Source organism: Pelobates fuscus, chromosome 12, assembly GCF_036172605.1.
Source record: "Pelobates fuscus isolate aPelFus1 chromosome 12, aPelFus1.pri, whole genome shotgun sequence".
Taxonomy (NCBI): domain Eukaryota; kingdom Metazoa; phylum Chordata; class Amphibia; order Anura; family Pelobatidae; genus Pelobates; species Pelobates fuscus.
In genome coordinates, this window is record NC_086328.1 from 2,821,070 (window position 1) to 2,840,021 (window position 18,952).

General features: G+C 45.6%; 1 protein-coding gene across 4 annotated transcripts in view; it reads right to left on the reverse strand.

The window, feature by feature from the left end:
- Window positions 1-11,978, reverse strand: part of IL34 (interleukin 34) — a 36,241-nt gene extending 24,263 nt beyond the window's left edge. For all 4 annotated transcript variants that reach the window (XR_010086128.1, XM_063437812.1, XM_063437811.1 and 1 more), the window contains exon 1: window positions 11,845-11,978. The gene's annotated coding sequence lies outside the window, so the exon portion shown is untranslated. The remainder of the gene's footprint in view (window positions 1-11,844) is intronic.
- Between the last annotated feature and the right edge of the window lie 6,974 nt (window positions 11,979-18,952).

Consider the following 18,952-nt stretch of genomic DNA (forward strand, 5'->3'; position numbering starts at 1 on the left):
CTCTGTGTGTGTAAGTTTCACTTTCGTCTCTCTGTGAAGACCGTCATAAATCATTGTCAACCATTGGAAAATGTATTGCCATTTGTATTGCATATTATCACGCATGTTACATATTATTATTATTTAAATTGTCACAATAAATTGTATCTATTTTTATAACAAATTGTGATTTTTATTTATATGGAATACATTTCACTTACACGATAACGATCTTTGGGATCTGAGAATTGAAATAGTGGGCAATTCTCAACTGATTACTATTATTATCCCATAAATATCCCCACACTATCATCTGCAAAGCCTCAACTGTACAGGTGTACGTGGACGGCACAGTAATCTACGCTAGTAAACCCAAGCTACCACAGACCACCTCCAAGACCAGTTCACAGAGGTAGAATAGAACTACATTATATCCCCTATACACATACTGCATACCTTACTCATAAACACAGATACCATCCTCTATACACACATTATAGTCTTCTAAACTACATTATATCCCCTATACACACACAGATACCATCCCCTATGAGGGGATTATAGCCCTATAAAATACATTATATCCCTGCGAAGAAATCACCAAGTTATTTTGTTTATTTTACTTTGTTCCATTCGGTAGCTGTAACTACCGAACACCGACCACCCCCCTGGCTCATTAACTTCAAAGAGAACAGTCGTTTAAGCACTCTCCCTGTGTGGCCACCGTTCATATAGTCGAACGCCACGTGTATGAGAAAACAGCGGCCATCTTGTTCGCACGAAAGGAGGCAGTGGGACTTGGTCGTCAAGTGTCTGGAACTAAAATCAGACACTCAACTTCACGAACACCGGTCCATACTGTACGAACGCCTGCTTCCTTTTCCCGAACAGCTAGGAAAGCGCTGTTCGGTAGTTTTGTTCCCACTAACTAGGGCAGGGGTAGGGAACCTATGGCACGTGTGCAATGCACGGCACTCGACTTGTCTTTGCATGGCACTTAAGACTACTAGAGCCAAACAGGCTCTGGCCTATCAGGAGTCCCAGTGAAACTTCATATATCTGCTAATATGAAAAGATAGTGAAGGACAATCCTCAATTTATGCATTGCAGTACGTAGAGGAAGTTATCGGAGATCACTTCCTCCCAGCACTTGTGAATGGGAATGTGGTGAAACCGATCTTGCCACGTGTCATTGGAGGGGGCTGCTTGCCCGCCTCTTGCCTTCTGACTATGGCACGGGAAGATGTGGCCCTTTAATTACAAGATTTGGGCATAATGGATTTTTGGTGTGCTGCTGCTGGCCCTTTAACTCCCAAAGAAAGGGTTTGTACTTTTAAATTGGCACTTTGAATGCCGTCGAAGTGCCGAAGTAGTCGAAGTGGCCGCCATTCAAAAAACAAACACGTGGCAGCGGCCATCTTGGTTCATTCCATGCGGTCAGCGGTATGTGTAGCCAAATTCATGGAAGTGAAATTGCTACACAGTTCCGCGAACACCGCTAAGCCTTACCTTCTCCTACGGTGATTTTGCAGCCGCAGAGACTAAGTCCCATTCGAAGATTCGAACGCTCGTTCGAATGGGAGTTAGTCATTTTTTCAGCCTGAAATAGACCGACCGCACAGCTCAAATCTATGGAACTGTTTTGGGCATGAAAATGTGCTTGCGGTCGGTCCTAAAGGACTTCCATATAACTTTTTAACCCCTGAACCGATTGCCTTGATTTTTGAGTATGTGATTATTTCTCACATGCTGATTATGAAAATGTATGTTTTAGAAGTTATAAATATTGTGTAAAAACTGTATTCCTCTGCCTGTGATAATGAGATGACCCATTGTGTTCAGTAATCATATCACAGGCAGAGGGGAGGATTTTGTGTGGGAGTGTCTGTGTGTATTGTACGGATTGTTTGGTTGTTCTGTAATACCCTGTGGGCTGTACTGTGGTTGTGGATTGGGAATAAAAGAGACTGTATGTGCCAGGACAGTGAGTTCCTGCTTAACCCTCAAAGTGAAGTGTCGTCTCATTCGTGGGGGGAATTTGATTGTATGCCGATTGCCAGGAGTGTAAGCTGTTCATAGGGCTTTTCCTGTTCGGCTACATCCAGTGTTCGTGTGTCTCTTGTTCGGGACTTGGTGAATTCGTGCAGTCTGCAGTTCGGGAGATTGGTGATTGCAGTAGCTGCTTGTCTATCTGGAAGGGGATTATCGCCTAAACGGTTTTTAACCTCTTGGGAGCGAAACGGTCCGTTACAATTGGTGGCAGCGGTGGGATCATTTCCACAGCCCAGAAGGACAGCTACAGGGCAACATCATTCCTTGGATTACAAAGTGAGGGCAACGCCAGTACCCGTACAGCGCCCCTATCTACAAAAGAAGCAACTTCAACAGAACAAGCATGGAGCCCAGCTACACGCAGGAGGAGTTTGACAAAGAGCTGAGATCACGGCTGATTTTCCTCGGACCCAACCCTTCGGAGGAATACGTGCAGTTCGTGAGGAAATTAACAGCAGAGTACCTGCAGGGCATGGCAGATCGAGCCAGGGGTGTCGTCCGCCCTCCCCAGCGGCAGAGTGCGTTACGGGGAGTCTAAGGTATCGTCTTTCCTCCCCAGCGGCAGTGTGTACCCCAGGGAGCTGAAGGTGTCACCCTTCCTCCCAAGCGGCAGTGTGTATCCCAGGGAGCTGAAGGTGCCGTCCTTCCTCCCCAGCGGCAGTGTGTACCCCAGGGAGCTGAAGGTGTCGCCCTTCCTCCCAAGCGGCAGTGTGTATCCCAGGGAGCTGAAGGTGCCGTCCTTCCTCCCCAGCGGCCGTGTGCGTCACAGGGAGCTGGAGGTGCCGTCCTTCCTCCCCAGCGGCAGTGTGTATCCCAGGGAGCTGAAGGTGTCGCCCTTCCTCCCCAGCGGCAGTGTGTATCCCAGGGAGCTGAAGGTGCCGTCCTTCCTCCCCAGCGGCAGTGTGTATCCCAGGGAGCTGAAGGTGCCGTCCTTCCTCCCCAGCGGCAGTGGGTATCCCAGGGAGCTGAAGGTGCCGTCCTTCCTCCCCAGTGGCAGTGTGTACCCCAGGGAGCTGAAGGTGCGTCCTTCCTCCCCAGCGGCAGTGTGTGTCCCAGGGAGCTGAAGGTGCCGTCCTTCCTCCCCAGCGGCAGTGTGTATCCCAGGGAGCTGAAGGGGTCGTCCTCCCTCCCCAGCGGCAGTGTGTGTCCCAGGGAGCGGAAGGTGCCGTCCTTCCTCACCAGCGGCAGTGTGTGTCCCAGGGAGCTGATAATGCCGTCCTTCCTCCCCAGCGGCAGAGTGTCCTGCAGGAAGCAGAGACCGTTGGTCTTGCACCCCAGCCGCAGGACAAAATATTGAAAGGGGAGACAGTTAGTCCCCCCGTCCACCAGCAGAGAGAGTATCAGGGAGAGGAGCTTGTTACCCCCTCTCTCCAGCGGCAGTCCATGGTCCAGGGAAAGGAGCTTGTTACCCCCTCTTCCCAGCGGCAGTCTACAGTTCAGGGAAAGGAGATTGTTACCCCTTCTCCCCAGCGGCAGCCTAACCCACCAAGGGGAGATGTTAAGCCCCACAACTGTGCAGATGGGACCGTAGTCTCTGCACTTACAGCACAAGGGGTAGGGACGGTCGGTCCTGTTTCCCAGCCACAGAGCGGGGTATCCAACCAGGCTACTTCCGTAGTAGCGCTGGCATCAGGGCAGAGTACCGCTGGTCTCTGCCCACTCAGCAACCCACCAAGGCAGCCTACCAGTTTCCCGTACAGTCGTGGTGAGGCACCTGGACATGGACAAGTTCCCACGTTATCCAGGTGGAGTAACCATTTATTCTGGGTGGGCTGTACTGCTGTTTGTGCTTCGTGGGTGGGTTGCTGGACTAACCAGGGCACTGACCGGCAGGAGGTCAGATACCCTGTTAGTCTGGGGGGTAAAGAGGAGAAGTGTGGCAAAACCGATCTTGCCACGTGTCCTTGGAGGGGGCTGCTTGCCCGCCTCTTTCTTTCTGACTATGGCCCGGGAAGATGTGGCCCTTTTTTTTTTTTTTTAAATTCTTTATTTTGTTTGTGCGTTATTCGGTTTCATGCATTAGTTTGACAATTACAAGAGATTAAAGTATGCATTACACGAGTATTAGTCAAGTAGTTCAGCACATATTTTCTTTTTATAACATGTTGCATAACGAGTGTGTGCAGTAGTGCTTACAAATGTGTCTGGGTGTATAACCCTTCGTGTGATGGAGGTAGCCCCTGTTTCTGTTCTTCGCGGATAGGGTCACATGGTTGTGCTTCTGTTGAGGCTAGGTACTACTATGTGTAAGTGCACTAGTTCGTAGTTTTCGTGAGAAGTCGAGGGTGGTCTACCCGAGGAGCTATTTTAGCTGTGGACACTTATGTGAGCCGGTCGGTTGCACTGTAGCGTCCTTGTGGGGCCACGGTTCTTACCACGGTAGTGGGGGCCCCTTACCTAGGGGGGCTGCGGGGGGGGGGGGGTAGATGCAATTAGCTTGTCCGGAGCCTGTTTGCATTAGTGAGGGCTCGTGTGCTTGTCACGGAGTGTGTGATTATTTCTGGGTGCGTGGATGGGTGATTGTGGAGGAGTGTGCGAGTTAATAACATATGTAGTAACAGGTATAACTAAATATCTAAACAGTTATAGAGAAAGAGTAACAGTTCAGTATGCGAGTACAATAGAGTCCGCCTGAGCCAGGTTGACCAGGCCTTCTTGTAGGCTGTGTCAGGTTTCCGAGCCTGTGCTTGGGGATCGGGGAGTAAATGGCCTCGTGGTAGCTGGATCTCCCATCCCGGATGGTCCTGTTTGGGCTGTTGTCTGGGGTGCGTCCGATAATCCAAAAAGTGTGAGGACTGCCAGTATGTCAGCCTCTGACGTGGCTCTATGAATAGTCCCGTTGTGCGGAATCAGCAGGGTTCGCGGCATGCCCCATCTGTACTGTACGCCTGCGGTTCTCAGGCGGCTTGTTAGGTGTTTTATTGATCTCCGCCAGTGTAATGTCGCTCGAGTGAGGTCTTGGAAAAATAACAGGCTGGATTTTTCGAACAGTAGGGGAGTCTTGCCTCTGATTGCTGCCAGAATTGCCGCTTTGTCTTGTGTTGTAGCACATTTTAGTATAACGTCCCTAGCCTCCGCGGCTGGTGTGTTGTTGCCTGCTGGCAGGCGGAAAATGCCCTCTAGGTTGATTTTTCTGGCAGTGGCTGGTGGTAGTATGGAGGTTAGAAGCCTCCTCACAAAGTGGGGTAATTCCTCTTGGGCGATGTCTTTTGGGACTCCCCTGAGCTTAATATGATTGCGGCGCAGGCGGTCCTCCTGGGCGGCCACCTGCGTCGCCAATGCTTGGTGAGCAGTCTGCAGGGATTGCAGGGCTCCGGTGAGATTGGATGTCTCACTGGTTAATGATTGTATGTCCCCTTCCATGGCACTCACCCTCTCCGCGGTTTTTCGTGCGTCCGTTTTGAGAGTACCAATATCCGCGGCCAGCAGGGATTGAATCTCTTGCATCCAAGTTTGCAAGTCTTGTTTCGTGGCAAAGGTGTTCTCGCTCAGTTCTGTGCCAGCCAGGGGAGATTTGGTTCGCTTGTCTTCAGGCCTTAGCTCCGGTGAGTGAGCCCGCTCCGAAGGTGCTGGCGGGAGGCCTACTGTGGAGGATCTCGTGGCGGCCATTTTGGAGGGTGCGTGTCGTTGCAGCATTTCCCCGATGTTTGGTTGGTCTGGTGCCGATGTCGGGTGCTGTTTTTGTGTGCGGCGCCCCATTGTTGCAGTGGGGCTGCTGTGTAGTGCGGTGACCGTCTCCTCCGATTCCGGGCGGTATTTCGTCCCGATGCTATCTAGGAGAGTCTCCAGGTCGTCTCTCGTGGGAGTGGGGTAGGCCCGGTGTTTTAATTTCACCTTTCCCGGCTTTGCTTGGTGAAAGAAGGGCATTGGTCGGCTCCTCACGATCACCCAATGCTCGGAGTGGGGTTGGTGTCTGCGAGTGGGTTGAGATGTTCGTGATATTCTCAGGTTTATCTTTCATGTGGCCCTTTAATTACAAGATTTGGGCATAATGGATTTTTGGTGTGCTGCTGCTGGCCCTTTAACTCCCAAAGAAAGGGTTTGTACTTTTAAATTGGCACTTCGAATGCCGTCGAAGTGCCGAAGTAGTCGAAGTGGCCGCCATTCGAAAAACGAACACGTGGTGGCGGCCATCTTGGTTCATTCCATGCGGTCTGCGGTATGTGTAGCCAAATTCATGGAACTGAAATCGGCTACACAGTTCCGCGAACACCGCTGAGCCTTACCTTCTCCCACGGTGATTTTGCAGCCGCAGAGACTAAGTCCCGTTCGAAGAGTCGAACGCTCGTTCGAATGGGAGTTAGTCATTTTTTCAGCCTGAAATAGACCGACCGCACAGCCCAAATCTATGGAACTGTTTTGGGCATGAAAATGTGCTTGCAGTCGGTCCTAAAGGACTTCCATATAACTTTTTAACCCCTGAACCGATTGCCCTGATTTTTGAGCATGTGATTATTTCTCGCATGCTGATTATGAAAATGTATGTTTTATGTTTGGGACATGTATATTTTAGAAGTTATAAATATTGTGTAAAAACTGTATTCCTCTGCCTGTGATAATGATATTACCCATTGTGCTCAGTAATCATATCACAGGCAGAGGGGAGGATTTTGTGTGGGAGTGTCTGTGTGTATTGTACGGATTGATTGGTTGTTCTGTAATACCCTGTGGGCTGTACTGTGGTTGTGGATTGGGATAAAAGAGACTGTATGTGCCAGGACAGTGAGTTCCTGCTTAACCCTCAAAGTGAAGAGTTGTCTCATTCGTGGGGGGAATTTGATTGTATGCCGATTGCCAGGAGTGTAAGCTGTTCATAGGGCTTTTCCTGTTCGGCTACATCCAGTGTTCGTGTGTCTCTTGTTCGGGACTTGGTGAATTCGTGCAGTCTGCAGTTCGGGAGATTGGTGATTGCAGTAGCTGCTTGTCTATCTGGAAGGGGATTATCGCCTAAACGTTTTTTAACCTCTTGGGTGCGAAACGGTCCGTTACAGGGAATAAACACTGTAGTAGAGCAGCCCGCAGCTGCTGTTGCAGCTCCTGTCCTTGACCTGTACCTGCCTAGCCCGGTCCCCACTGGAACTCAGGGAAGCCTCCCACACTGCTAGATATACACAGAGCTGCAGAATAACCCTCCCCTCATACAAATAATGCAAACATCTCACACACAAACACACATACAGTCCGCCCAAACACAACACCATTAACAATCCACATACATGCACACAACCCCACATGCAGTCTCTCAAATGCAATACCTCAAACAGCCCCACACATACACACACTACCAAACACATAATGTGACAAATCCATCCACACAAACAATTCCACAAGCAGCCCCCATACACAGGCCACATTCATAGGTATCATACACAACACCACCAACTGCTCCTGAACATATACAATATAATACGCACAACTACAATGATACAAAGCAACTGCTGTATATATAGCACAAGCAGAATACGGCAACATACACAATTCAATTTTTTTTAAAATAGGACCGGCAAGTTATGGGACATCACAATCTTATTTAAGCACAGTGCTGCTTAAAGGTTGCCTACCCCTGAACTAGGGGAACAATCGCTACTATGAGCCAGGGGGAGCAGTTTGTGCATTTATTTGTTTTTCAGACTTCACGAAATAGAACGGCCAAACCACTACTGCGGCCGGTCACCTAAGACTTCCATAGAATTCGAAAACCCCTGAACTGATCTGGGGATATGACATTTGTGGGAATATTGTATGTTTTAGGGTACATTTCACGTTTTTGGGAAATTGTAATCTTTGTGCTTGTAGATAATTGAGTTATTACATTATCTGACCCAATTATCTCCAGGCAGAGAGGTGTATGTTTGTACTGGGAGTGTCACAGTTTTCCCCTGCATTATTATTGGCTGTATGATTTGTGTTCCTATGCCCCACAAGGTCCACGCGGGGGGTCCCCTTGCATGGGAACTTGCATAAAAGCCAGTGTGGCACCCATTAAAATTCAGTTCTGTTACACCCTTCATCTAGTTTCGGCTGATGTTTGGGTACCTGTCTGCTTTACTGGGAGAATCTACTTGGGAAGCTGTTATTTCGTATGAAGAATCGTTCACTTCAATTCTCGTACTGCGGCTTATAATAACTCATGCTCTGGCAGTTCGGGAGGAAACAGACGAACGGGTATAGGATATAAAAGCGTTCGTTACAATCCCCTGTACACACACTGCATACCTTGACCATACACACACACACAGATACCATCCCCTATACACACATTACAGCCTTATAAACTACATTATGTCTCCTATACACACATTGCATACCTTACCTTACCCATACACACAGATACCATCCCATAGACACACATTACAGCCTTATAAAGCACATTATATCCCCTATACACACACAGATACCATCCCCTATACACACATTATACCGTAGCCCTATAAAATACATTATATCCCCTATACACACACTGCATACCTTACCCATACACACACAGATACCATCCCTTATACACACATTACAGCCTTATAAACTACATTATGTCTCCTATACACACACGGCATACCTTACCTTACCCATACACACAGATACCATCCAATAGACACACATTACAGCCTTATAAACTACATTATATGCCCTATACACACACAGATACCATCCCCTGTACACACATTATAGCCTTATAAACTACATTATATCCCCTATACACACACTGCATACCTTACTCATATACACAGATACCATCCCCTATACATACATTACAGCCTTATAAACTTCATTATATCCCCTATACACACACATATACCATCCCCTATACACACATTATAGCCCTATAAAATAGATTATATCCCCTATACACACACTGCATACCTTACCCATACACACACACACAGATACCATCCCCTATACACACATTACAGCCTTATAAACTACATTATGTCTCCTATACAGACACTGCATACATTACCTTACTCATATACACAGATACCATCCCCTGTACACACATTATAGCCTTATAAACTACATTATATCCCCGATACACACACTGCATACCTTACTCATACACACATTATATCCCCTATACACAAACTGCATACCTTACTCATAAACACAAACACCATCCCCTATACACAAACTGCATACCTTACTCATATACACAAATACCATCCCCTATACATACATTACAGCTTTATAAACTACATTAGATCCCCTATACACACACTGCATACCTTACTCATATACACAGATACCATCCTCTATACATACATTACAGTCTTATAAACTACATTATATCCCCTATCCACACACTGCATACATTACACACACACACACCATCCCCTATACACACATTATATCCCCTATACACACACACTGCATACCTTACTCATACACACATTATATCCCCTATACACACACTGAATACCTTACCCACACACACACATAGATACCATCCCCTATACACACATTACAGCCTTAAAAAGCACATTATATCCCCTATACACACACAGATACCATCCCCTATATACACATTACAGCCCCTATAAAATACATTATATCCTCTATACACACACTGCATTCCTTACCCATACACACACAGATACCATCCCCTATGAAATGCATTATATACCCTACACACACACTGCATACCTTACCCACACACACATATACCATCCCCTATACACACATTACAGCCCCTATAAAATGCATTATATCCCCTATACACACACTGCATACCTTACCCATACACACATAGATAACACCCCTATACACATGTTACAGCCTTATAAACTACATTATATCTCCTATACACACACTGCATACCTTACTCATACACACAGATACCATCCCCTATACACACATTACAGCCCCTATAAAATGCATTAGCCACAAATACAATGCCACAAACAGACCTATTTGCACACACACTACAATACACTGCAACAGTACCCTCTACACACACACACACACACAATGAATCCCATAAGCAGCATTTACACACATGCACCGTACCCATTCCTGGTTATGCCTCACTTTTGTAGATTTAAAAAAAAATAAAAAATTATTGCAACTAAACTTGAGGAAGTTTTATTTTTCACACCAAATACATATGTGTTAAATCAAAGGATAAGTGGAGTAGAAACTCAGAGAAGAGTCAGTTCCCTTTAAAAATCACACTATAGTCACCAAAAAGCAACGTTGTCTAAATGAAGCAGTTTTGGTGTATAGATCATGCCCCTGCAGTCTCACCACTCAATACTGTGCCAATTAGAAGTTAAATCACTTTGTTTATGCAGCCCTAGCCACACATCCATGCATGTGATTACACAACCTTCCTAAATACTTCCTGTAAAAAGAGATATAATGTTTACACTTCATTTATTGCACAGTTGGTTTAATTTAGAATGTTTTGTATGTCATGCTTTGTTAATAGCTGCAAGACAATGCATTGGCCTCCTATGTGTAAATAAAGTTCAGGAACGACCCCCAATACTGCTCAGTCTCAATTGGATGTCTTGTGGATTCACCTTCCATAGTTATGGTTATAGAAAGACACACAATTCCAATCAGTGACCGAAGCCCTTCCAGCAACTTTTTTTTACATCTGTAAATAAAACCTTCCCACAGGGGTACAGGGGTGCATGGGTACAGAGGTAAAGAGATGCAGGGGTACATGGGTGAAGGGGTACAGAGGTACATGGGTACATGGGTGCAGGGCTACAGGGGTACATGGGTGCAGGGGTAAAGGGTTACACCCCATGTATTGTTTTTGGATGGTGATCCAGTTAAAGGAACAGCCCTAGCTTTGTTTGAATCTCTTTGATGCATATAATAGACTCCTGTGTGACTTCTAGTATAGCCAGACCCCACTAACTTTATATCTCAGGCTGATTACTTACTTTGTATCTGTGACTGATTGCTTACTTTGTATCTGTGTCTGATTGCTTACTTTGTATCTGTGTCTGATTGCTTACTTTGTATCTGTGTCTGATTGCTTACTTTGTATCTGTGACTAGTTACTTACTTTGTATCTGTGTCTGATTGCTTACTTTGTATCTGTGTCTGATTGCTTACTTTGTATCTGTGACTAGTTACTTACTTTGTATCTGTGTCTGATTGCTTACTTTGTATCTGTGACTAGTTACTTACTTTGTATCTGTGACTAGTTACTTACTTTGTATCTGTGTCTCCTGGCTTACTTTGTATCTGTGTCTGATTGCTTACTTTGTATCTGTGAATAGTTACTTACTTTGTATCTGTGACTGATTGCTTACTTTGTATCTGTGACTAGTTACTTACTTTGTATCTGTGACTAGTTACTTACTTTGTATCTGTGTCTCCTGGCTTACTTTGTATCTGTGTCTGATTGCTTACTTTGTATCTGTGAATAGTTACTTACTTTGTATCTGTGACTGATTGCTTACTTTGTATCTGTGTCTGATTGCTTACTTTGTATCTGTGTCTGATTGCTTACTTTGTATCTGTGACTAGTTAGTTACTTTGTATCTGTGACTGGTTGCTTACTTTGTATCTGTGACTGATTGCTTACTTTGTATCTGTGACTAGTTACTTACTTTGTATCTGTGACTGATTGCTTACTTTGTATCTGTGTCTGATTGCTTACTTTGTATCTGTGACTAGTTACTTACTTTGTATCTGTGACTGATTGCTTACTTTGTATCTGTGACTGATTGCTTACTTTGTATCTGTGACTAGTTACTTACTTTGTATCTGTGTCTGATTGCTTACTTTGTATCTGTGACTAGTTACTTACTTTGTATCTGTGTCTGATTGCTTACTTTGTATCTGTGACTAGTTACTTACTTTGTATCTGTGTCTGATCCTGAGTCCTCGCTTGGATGGAGATCATATAAGAAGTGCACAGAGGGTGACAGCTGCTTTCTCTGTCTGGATTCTTCTTACAGAGCTGAGAGCTAGCTATGTGGGAGGGAGAAGGAGTTTACTGCACAGGAATGAAGAGAAGGAGATCCCTCCCTCTTTGTCCTTCAGGAGGCAGCATCTCTCTTAATGACCCCCTTCAGCCCCTCTAAACAGGCCCATTGCCACTCACAGCATCCAGCAAGTCTCCCCAGGACATACACATCCCAAGGGGGTTCTTTGGATATTCCTATAGAGGGATTCTTTATTGAGATGAAGTTGTTATGGTGCCTAGAGTCCCCATCTCACAAATATGGCAATTTCAACAGAAATCAGCAAGTTTACTTGACCGTGATGTTTTTACCCACAGAGCTAACCGAATTGGCAACCATGCTGGGCTAGCTACAAGTGAAGCATATGTTTTTCTCTATATGTTTTTGCATAAATACAACATGAAGACAATGGGCAGGAGGAGGGAGAGGGGGGGAGACAACAACATTTTTTATTTTAACACCTATAATATTCTTCATTCTTTGCAACGCCGGCTCCTTATTCCAGCGGCCAGAATCTTCTAATTACGGAGAGTGACATAATGTCTCTGCCTTCTGCCCAGAGAATGCAACGGGGTCTAATTCCCGCGCATGTTCGATGGAGACCAGTACTATAGGGTCATGCGGCAAGGTGATTTCTCGAGGCTACGGAGGAAGAATTGGATTGGATTTGCCCCCTTAAAAGGTTATAAAACTTACCTTAATTCCAGCGCCGAAATGCTCTGCTGGCGCTGGGCCCGTCTCCTTGCTGACATCATGAGAATTTTTTTACTTCAGCCAATCCAATGCTTTTCCATAGGGAAAAGCATTGGATTGGCTGAAACCAGCAAAGAGGCAGGGCCAAATGTCAGCTTGGCCAATCAGCACCTCATAGATATGCATTGAATCAATGCATCTCTATAAGGAATGTTCAGCGTCTCCACTGAACGGCAGTGCACCTCTAGTAGCTATCTGAGGAGTGGCCAGTGGAGGTGTCCCTGGGCTCTAATGTAAACACTGCCTTTTCTCTGAAAACACAGTTGTGACAAACGCTCCTTCCCACAAACGTTTGCCATGGACTCCTGAAGGAGTGTGGAAGCCTGCCTCCTGCTGACCGACTATGGTCCAGGTCTGGGACACCGTTTGGGAGTTACCCTGACCAGCTGCCATTAGTAGCCTTCCCTGGGTGCCACAAACATACAAGCTCACTCACTAGCAGCAACACACACACAAGCTCACTCACTAGCAGCCACACACACAAAACTCACTCACTAGCAGCCACACACTAGCAGCCACACCCACACCCACACCCACAGGTTCACTCACTATTAGGCACACACACACACACGTTCACTCACTAGCAGGCACACACACAAGTTCACTCACTAGCAGACACACACACACACACACAGTCTAAGCCAGCATCACACTGAGCATCAACCTAAGCCAGCATCAATCTAAGCCACCAACAACCTAAGATCCATTCAATCTAAGCCGGCATCGTTTCCTGCAGGGCTGCATCGCCTGGCAATGAAACAGAACCAGGTTAAATACACTTTCAGACACCGATATAGAGCTGGGTTCTGTGACACACGACTAGTTGTCATTACATTAGGGTGTGACTATCAGTGTCTAAACTTTACTTCAAAAATACTCATTTGCAAGAGGAGGTATATGGAAATATGTTTTTAGCTCCAGTGATAAAGGGAGCAGAGAAATACTGTGATACATACTGTCACAGTGCCGCAGGCTTCTGTCACTCACCTTACCCGCGGCAGATCAAGACCCGACCTCCTTCCATCTCGGTTCTCAGCGTGTGCAGCGTTATCAGAGACCCTGGCCACTGTGGTTCCAATTCTATTTAAGAAATAACCCTTGCCCATATAAAAGATAGCGCTTACGTGCGTGTGGTGTCGCATCATGGACGTGCATGCATGTTTTGGGGTCAGAGGTCATATATAAGCCAGTTACAACTTTTTAACAAAATTACCTTTTGATCAGTGCCCTGTCGTGGTTTCCCTTAGTAGGTTATACGAGAGCGTGTTCCTGAGCGTTTATTTCTGGTTACTGACTTTGGCTTCGTTTCGACTTCCCTGTATTCTGGTATCCTTGACTTTTGGCTTTCCCTCATCGTTGTGTCTCCTTCTGTGTCCCTGACCTCGGCGTGCTGGATCTACTAGTAATCCTGACATTACGACATGGCCATAGATCCTAAAGAATTGTGTCGGCACATAGCAGCTTGCGAGAGAAAGCTAGAGGACAATGATCACCGTATGGATCAATTTGCCAAGGGTTTCAGTATGCGTCTTACTCGAACAGCGCATCTACAGCCTGAGGTTTCTCCGACGATGTCACCTCCACCTATAGCACATAAGGCACCTACTATCTCCTTATATCCTCCCCCGCATTTTGATGGTAATATTCAAGAATACCGGGGATTTCTGAATCAAATTGAGTACCACCTTGAGGCCTCACTGAGTTCTTTTCCCTCTGATAGAGCTAAGATTGGTTACCTAATGAACCAATTAAAAGGTAAAGCCTTAACTTGGGCCAATCCTTTATGGGAGAGTAGGAGTATTGCGTATAACTAGCAGAAATTCCTTACGGAATTCAAATTAACATTCAAACCATTAGGCAGGGAGGATGTTGCTTCCACTGCCCTAATGCATATCAAACAATGGAACCGGTCTATCTCAGATTATGCCATAGAATTTCGTACCTTGGCTTCTGAGGTAAACTGGACTAATAGCGGACTGATCTCTGCATTTAAAAAAGGATTATCTGAGGCAATTCTGGATGAAATTGCTGCCAAAGATCTACCTAAAAGGTTAAATGAGTTTATCACACATGTCATACAGATTGATAACAGACTTAGAGCCAGAAACTACCAGAAATGAAACCAGACGCATGGCTATGCCATTAGCACCTCGTTTCTCCAGACCAGTTGTTCCTGACCTCCTTGTTCAGTCCGAACCTGAACCTATGCAGTTGGGGCTCACTAGACTTTCAGAGGCAGAGAGACAATATAGGAGAAAAGAGGGTCTGTGTTTATACTGCGGATAAAAAAGGACATATGAGGAGTGCTTGTCCCATACGTCCAGAAAACTTCCGCACCTAAGAACCTTAAGGGGACAGGTCTAAGGTGTGATGGATACGTCCTCTGGGAATAACCAAAATAGATTCCTCCTTGATATTATGACCAAATGTAACAAGAAGAACATTTCAAGCAAAGCCCTGATGGAAACTTAATTGATATGCTTTTTGTTAAAAAACATTTAATACCTATTAAGGAGAGATCATCACATCTGGCCGTTGAGGCTATTGATGGGAGACCTCTCTCTCAACCCTTGATTACCTATGAAACTTTGCCTATTAACATTTCCATTGGAGCTTTACACAAGGAAGACATAACAATCCAAATAATTGCTTCTCCTTCTTGTCCCATCATATTAGGCTTTCCTTGGCTTATTAAGCACAATCCTCATATTGACTGGGCAAAGGGGGAAATACTGGAATGGGGCAAGGACTGTACTGAGAGATGTATGTTGCACATTACCAAAAGAGTGGGCATCATTACATTACCCACTACTACGCCTCAGGTCTCAGAAGTTCCCATACAATACTGGGAGGTTAAGGAGGTATTCAGTAAGAGTCAGACCAATATTCTACCTCCTGACAGATCTTATGACTGTTCCATAAATCTGCTACCCGGCGCTATGCCACCCAAAGGGGCAGTGTATGCCTTATCGCCACAGAAGAGTAGAATAATGGATGAGTACATTTAAGACTCCCTAAGTAAGGGTCACATACGTAAATCATCCACGCCTGCTGGTGCAGGGTTCTTTTTTGTATCTAAAAAAGATGGAGAATTACGTCCATGCATTGACTACAGGGCATTAAACAAAATCACCATTAAAAATGCCTATCCCATTCCCCTCATCTCCAAATTATTTGACAGACTCCAGGGTGTTAAAGTCTTTACTAAACTCGACCTCAGGAGTCCATACAATTTGGTAAGGATTAAGGAGAATTATGAGTGGAAAACGGCATTTAACACTAGAAGTGGGCACTATGAGTACCTTGTGATGCCCTTCGGGTTATGCAATGCTCTGTGCTTCAGGACTTTATTCTTTTAATCTAGTATACCTGGATTATATCCTTTTTTTATTACCTTGACCTTCAGACTCACCACAAACATGTCAAACAAGTGCTGCAAACCTTGCTTGAAAATAAACTTTATTGCAAACTTGAAAAAAAGTATCTTTGACCAGACTAAGGTACAGTTTTTTTGGAATTACATTTCTGCCTCTGGTTTTCAGATGGACCCTCATAATCTAGAGGCTGTTCTACATTGGCCATTGCCCAATGGACTAAAAGCCATCCAAAGGTTTATTGGGTTTGCTAATTATTACAGGAGATTTATCAAAGGATTCTCTCCTGTGGTAGCCCCCATCACCAATATGACACGTAAAGGGGCTAGTTGTACGATATTGTCTAAGGAAGCTAGAGAAGCTTTTGAACTTCTTTAAAAATTGTTTGCTTCATACATCCTGACACTAGCAAAACCTTCATACTGGAGGTTGATGCTTCTGAAACTGGGGTGGGGGCTGTTCTTTCTCAGAGGGAGAGTCAGGATACCCCTTTGCATCCATGTTGGTAATTCTCTAGAAAGTTGTCTCCAGCTGAGCGTAATTATGATATTGGTAACGCCTTATCTGGACAGTTTGACACTGAATTAGTACAAGAACGGGAGACATCTCCTATTGTTCCACCTAGTGTATCATTGCTTCGACTGTTCTTTCCTTGTCATCCCCTCTGCTTGGTGCCATCATGGATAAATTATTTGTTCCATTGGGTGAAAGGGAAAATGTCATGAGGATGTTCCACAACAACGTGACTGCTGGATATACAGGCATTTATAAATCCATACACGCGATCATGAGATCATTTTGGTGGGATTCTCTCAGGAAAGATGTTAGAGACTATGTGCAGGCTTGTTCTGTCTGTGCAGTTTCTAAGGTTCCTCATAAACTTCCATGTGGATTATTGCATCCACTTCCTGTACCTAGTGGTCCATGGATTTCATCGTAGAACTTCCTAGTTCTAATGGCTATACCACCATCCTTATGGTGGTTGACCGCTTTTCTAACATGGCTCACTTTGTTCCGCTCAAAAAATTACCGTCCTCTCAAGATCTGGTTCTTATTTTTTGTTTTTTTTGTTTTTTGAATTCTTTATTTTTGGTGTGCAGGTGAGTACATACTATATTCATGCGCCACAACAGCGTGCATTTATACTTGAACATAGACAGGTACAACAGTGGCAAAAATAACTTGCACATATTTTGTTTTTAAAAAGCATAATGACAGGTTAGGCAGTTAAGTCTGAACTATAATAAACAGTTTGCTACATAACTCGCTTGTTCAGTGTACAGTAGAGGGTCCGACAGTTGATTCTATCACATGACTGAAAGGTACCTTCGCTGGTGTATCAAGACCACTAAAGTTGGGTATCGTAAAGTAATATTCAGGCTATGTCGCCCATGTGTAGTCTAGCTTATTGTATACTAACCGGTTAATTTTCAGAATAGGCTTGAATAAAAATAGAATAAAGTTAACTAAAACGAAGATGCTAAACGTTGAACCTTGCTAGGTCGCTTATTTTAACGTTAATATAAAGTATGCACGCTTTAGAGAAATGTCTCGATACTATATTTCGCCTATAGACGTTATGCTGTAATCATTTAGGCTAGGAGTCCTTGCTTTAACGATAATAGCGTTAAACCTCACTTACCCCAGAAAGTATCGTTGCTAATATAACGGTAATACAAACATAAACAGTATATCATCAGGCATTAAGCCACTGGAGACGAGTCCAGTCTCCCATATCACCTCGAGCACCGGTAATTGCCTGCCTGGAGGTGGATATTACACACGATGTGCCTGAGGCTTCTGTGACTATTGGGGGGTGTGCGGGATGCCCGCTTGTCATCGGGTGGGGAGGTCCTCAGAGAGTCCCTCGTGGGCATGTATGTGGAGGGCGGTGGGGAGTGTTCACACTGGGGGAGCTAGATGGGGACTAGATATCTGCTCCAGGTTGCTGAGCAAAAAGGCTAGTGTGGGGTGCCCGCGTAGCGGTGGAAATGTGAGGGGTTAATCCAGCACCTATAGAGGGGCCCCACGCTAGTGTGTGATGTGTGGTTGTCGTTGGGTAAGGGAGTGCGGCCATCCGCAAAGTGGGGCTATAGCTCTCCGGTATGTGATCTGGATCGGGATCAATTCGGGAGGGCAATGTCCCGGCAATATATTTTAGAGTCCCAGTCTTTTCAAGTGGTGGCTGTGACTTTAGGTACTCCGGCGTGTCTTCTGGGGATGAATTCCTCTGCGCTGGCTGTGCTCCAATTCGGTGGGTTCATGCGTCCGTCCGTAGGTTTCGGTAATGGCAGGGAGTCCGCTGGGAGGTTCAGCTGTCGCAGTGTCGCCGGCGCCTCCTGCATGCCGCGTACCGTAAGTGTGGTGTCGCCCTTGGTGACCAGTAGGGTATGTGCTGGGCCCCAGCGGTACCTGATGTGGCGTGTTCGCAGGAGGGATGTCAATTGTTGCAGGGATCGCCTCCACGCCAATGTCGCTCCAGAGAGATCAGGATAAAAGGTGAGAGACATGTCCTCGAAGAGGTAAGACGGTTGATCCCTGGTAGCTGCCAGTACTGCTGTTCTGTCCCTGTATGCCTGGAACTGTAGTATAACATCCCTTGTGGCTGTGGCTGGGGCCCTAGCGGGCTTTGGAATGCGGAATACTCCATCTATTGTCACTGCTTTGGCTGCCCTTGGAGTCAGCAGAGCTGTAAGAAGCCGCCTAGTGACATGCGGTAGTTCGGCATCAGGTATGTCGTCGCAGATGCCCCTGATCTTAAGGTGCCTCATGCGGTGTTTATCCTCAAGCGCAGCAAACCTTAGATCAGTCTGCCCGGCTAGTGTTTTCAGCTCCTGAACCTCTTGCTGCAGCGTCTGGATTTGGGTGATTTGG